This window comes from Babylonia areolata, chromosome 28, assembly GCF_041734735.1.
Source record: "Babylonia areolata isolate BAREFJ2019XMU chromosome 28, ASM4173473v1, whole genome shotgun sequence".
In the NCBI taxonomy this organism is placed as follows: Eukaryota; Metazoa; Mollusca; class Gastropoda; order Neogastropoda; family Buccinidae; genus Babylonia; species Babylonia areolata.
The window spans coordinates 20,478,785-20,483,784 of NC_134903.1; the positions used below are offsets into that span (position 1 = coordinate 20,478,785).

Sequence of the window (5,000 nt, forward strand, 5' to 3'; positions counted from 1 at the left end):
CCATCTATCCATCTATCCATCCATCCATCCATCCATCCATCCAACTGTGAAACTGTCAATCAGTGGATGAACAAATCAATCAATTAATCAATCAAACAATTAATCAGCCAATGAATGAAACAATAAACCAATCAATCATTCAATCACTCAGTCATCAACCAATAAATCATTCAATCACCCAATCAATAAATGAATTGGTGGATGAACCATTTGACCAATTAATCAATCAGTTAGTGGACTAACCATTTGACCAATTAATCAGTTAGTGGACGAACCATTTGACCAATTAATCAGTTAGTGGACGAACCATTTGACCAATTAATCAGTCAGTGGACGAACCATTTGAACAATTAATCAGTTAGTGGACGAACCGTTTGACCAATTAATCAGTTAGTGGACGAACCGTTTGACCAATTAATCAATCAACCACGCTAAAAACAATCACAGCAAGACAGGCAGCCTGCCAGAGACACGTCTTTTTTTATTTTGATGAAAGAGAGAGAGAGAGAGACAGAGACAGAGACAGATAGACAGACAGAAAGAGACAGAAACAGAGAGACAGAGAGAGACAGAGACAGCGAGAAAGAGAGACAGCGATAGAGAGAAAGACGGAGAGATAGAGAGCAAGAAAGAGACAGATAGAGAGATATTGAAAGAGATATAGAAAGAGAGAGAGACAGAGAGAGAGAGAGAGCCAGTCAAAGTCAAAGTCAAAATGTTTTAATGTCAGGCCTCTGGCCCATAACATGAGTGATGACATGTTCTGTGTACAGGGGAATGTTTATATTTTTGTAGCTTGCATCCGTACATTTATAAAACAAAACAGATTCATGTGTACTAGACATAAGTAAGCGAGGATTTAAGAGAGAGAGAGAGAGAAAAAAAAATAGGGAGAGAGAGATAGAGAGAGAGGCAAGACAGACAGATAGACAGACAGACAGAGAGAGAGAGTGGCCGACCGACAGACAGACAGACAGGAGCGCAGAGACAAAGACAAACAAGGACAGACAGAGTGACAGACAGAGATAGTGAGACACACAGAGTGACAGACAGAGACAGTGAGACACACAGAGTGACAGACAGAGATAGTGAGACACACAGAGTGACAGACAGATAGTAAGACACACAGAGTGACAGACAGATAGTGAGACACACAGAGTGACAGACAGAGACAGTGAGACACACAGAGTGACAGACAGACAGTGAGACACACAGAGTGACAGACAGAGATAGTGAGACACACAGAGTGACAGACAGAGACAGTGAGACACACAGAGTGACAGACAGATAGTGAGACACACAGAGTGACAGACAGAGACAGTGAGACACACAGAGTGACAGACAGATAGTGAGACACACAGAGGAACAGACAGAGACAGTGAGACACACAGAGTGACAGACAGAGACAGTGAGACACACAGAGTGACAGACAGAGATAGTGAGACACACAGAGTGACAGACAGAGACAGTGAGACACACAGAGTGACAGACAGAGATAGTGAGACACACAGAGTGACAGACAGAGATAGTGAGACACACAGAGTGACAGACAGATAGTGAGACACACAGAGTGACAGACAGAGATAGTGAGACACACAGAGTGACAGACAGAGATAGTGAGACACACAGAGTGACAGACAGAGACAGTGAGACACACAGAGTGACAGACAGAGACAGTGAGACACACAGAGTGACAGACAGAGATAGTGAGACACACAGAGTGACAGACAGAGACAGTGAGACACACAGAGTGACAGACAGAGATAGTGAGACACACAGAGTGACAGACAGAGATAGTGAGACACACAGAGTGACAGACAGATAGTGAGACACACAGAGTGACAGACAGAGATAGTGAGACACACAGAGTGACAGACAGATAGTGAGACACACAGAGTGACAGACAGACAGTGAGACACACAGAGTGACAGACAGAGACAGTGAGACACACAGAGTGACAGACAGAGACAGTGAGACACACAGAGTGACAGACAGACAGTGAGACACACAGAGTGACAGACAGACAGTGAGACACACAGAGTGACAGACAGATAGTGAGACACACAGAGTGACAGACAGAGACAGTGAGACACACAGAGTGACAGACAGAGACAGTGAGACACACAGAGTGACAGACAGAGACAGTGAGACACACAGAGTGACAGACAGAGATAGTGAGACACACAGAGGGACAGACAGAGACAGTGAGACACACAGAGTGACAGACAGAGATAGTGAGACACACAGAGTGACAGACAGATAGTGAGACACACAGAGTGACAGACATAGATAGTGAGACACACAGAGGGACAGACAGACAGTGAGACACACAGAGTGACAGACAGAGACAGTGAGACACACAGAGTGACAGACAGAGATAGTGAGACACACAGAGGGACAGACAGAGATAGTGAGACACACAGAGGGACAGACAGAGACAGTGAGACACACAGAGTGACAGACAGATAGTGAGACACACAGAGTGTCAGACAGAGATAGTGAGACACACAGAGTGACAGACAGAGACAGTGAGACACACAGAGGGACAGACAGAGACAGTGAGACACACAGAGTGACAGACAGAGACAGTGAGACACACAGAGGGACAGACAGAGACAGTGAGACACACAGAGTGACAGACAGATAGTGAGACACACAGAGGGACAGACAGAGACAGTGAGACACACAGAGTGACAGACAGATAGTGAGACACACAGAGTGACAGACAGAGATAGTGAGACACACAGAGTGACAGACAGAGACAGTGAGACACACAGAGTGACAGACAGATAGTGAGACACACAGAGGGACAGACAGAGACAGTGAGACACACAGAGTGACAGACACAGACAGTGAGACACACAGAGTGACAGACAGAGACAGGGAGACACACAGAGTGACAGACACAGACAGTGAGACACACAGAGTGACAGACAGAGACAGTGAGACACACAGAGTGACAGACAGATAGTGAGACACACAGAGTGACAGACAGAGACAGTGAGACACACAGAGTGACAGACACAGACAGTGAGACACACAGAGTGACAGACAGAGACAGGGAGACACACAGAGTGACAGACACAGACAGTGAGACACACAGAGTGACAGACAGAGACAGTGAGACACACAGAGTGACAGACAGATAGTGAGACACACAGAGTGACAGACAGAGACAGTGAGACACACAGAGTGACAGACAGAGACAGTGAGACACACAGAGTGACAGACAGACAGTGAGACACACAGAGTGACAGACAGAGATAGTGAGACACACAGAGTGACAGACAGAGACAGTGAGACACACAGAGTGACAGACAGACAGTGAGACACACAGAGTGACAGACAGAGACAGTGAGACACACAGAGTGACAGACAGAGACAGTGAGACACACAGAGTGACAGACAGAGACAGTGAGACACACAGAGTGACAGACAGAGATAGTGAGACACACAGAGTGACAGACAGAGACAGTGAGACACACAGAGTGACAGACAGAGACAGTGAGACACACAGAGTGACAGACAGAGACAGTGAGACACACAGAGTGACAGACAGAGACAGTGAGACACACAGAGTGACAGACAGAGACAGTGAGACACACAGAGGGACAGAAACTCAAATCCCTATTTTACCCTGTCAGTCAGCTTCTTGCCAAAGCCCCAACCACAGGTGGTGCTGATTGTCATCATCAGCAGACAGCCCACCACCATCACTGCTGTCATCTTCATCGTCACTTCTCTTGATGAACACACTGGGGAAAAAACAACAACACAAAAAACATTGACAAAGCACGTGGTAATAATAATACTTGTTTACATTATGCGGAAGCCAGTTTGTCCACATCAAGTCAATGTTTGGTGATCAAGTTATACAAGTCCATTAAAGCTTCATGTCTGGTTATCTGTCTGACAACACCTGTCGGCGTTTGCGTGTCTGCTTGTCTGTCAGTCTGTCCTAGTACTTCTGTCTTCTATCTATCTGTCTGTCTGTCTGTCTGTGTCTGAATCATGTAAAATAGTTTTAATAATAATAATAATAATAATGGATACTTATATAGCACACTATCCAGAAATCTGCTCTAGGTGCTTTACAAAAACGCTTTTGTTAACATAAAACATTATATCTATGTTACATACACACACCAAAATGTGACCACACACACACACACACACACAACACACAACACACACACACACACACACACACACACACACACACACACACACACACTGCATACATACATTTTACAGTTTTCCCTGATTTCATTGAGTCTCATATTTGGGATTTAGCGAGTGGAAATATTCTCAAACTGAACGTAATGAACAAACAAAAGAAATGAGAGAGAGAGGGAGAGAGAGAGAGGGAGAGAGAGAGAGAGAGAGAGAGAGAGAGGGAGAGAGAGAGAGAGGGAGAGAGAGACAGGGAGAGAGAGAGAGAGGGGGGGGAGAGAGAGAGGGAGAGAGAGAGAGAGAGAGAGAGAGAGAGAGAGAGAGAGAGAGAGAGAGGAAAAAGAGAATAAAAGAAACAAAACGACAAAACGTCTTTCGCAGAATTTCCAGATACACTCCCGAAAGACAGCCTCTGTATCACTCATGACCTGAAACATCCAAACTTGTAAAACAGCAACAACAAAAACCAAACCGCCCATCAAGACCAAAATCAACAACTTTTTTTTAAAAAACCAGTTCATAAAATTCCATCTGTTTGAACGTGCTCTCCGTACCCCAACCAGCAACGTTGTAAGGCACTGCATCAAAACGTTGTTAACTACCAAAACGTCGCATACAAACAATGAAATCAGCACCTCACCCATTTTCTTGGGTTGGAATCTAGATATTCTCAATGAAAACCAGACTGTATCACAAGCCAGCAACGTTTGAAAACAACATATCTTCTTCTTCTTCTTCTGCGTTCACTCGTATGCACACGAGTGGGCTTTTACGTGTATGACCGTTTTTACCCCGCCATGTAGGCAGCCATACTCCGTTTTCGGGGG

At 45.1% G+C, this 5,000-nt stretch overlaps 1 long non-coding RNA gene across 2 annotated transcripts in view; it reads right to left on the minus strand.

Moving 5' to 3' along the window:
• LOC143302067 (uncharacterized) overlaps window positions 1-5,000 on the minus strand; it is a 9,252-nt gene that overhangs the window by 2,715 nt on the left and 1,537 nt on the right. For both annotated transcript variants that reach the window (XR_013057876.1, XR_013057877.1), the window contains exon 2: window positions 3,637-3,755. This is a non-coding gene — a long non-coding RNA (uncharacterized LOC143302067). The remainder of the gene's footprint in view (window positions 1-3,636; window positions 3,756-5,000) is intronic.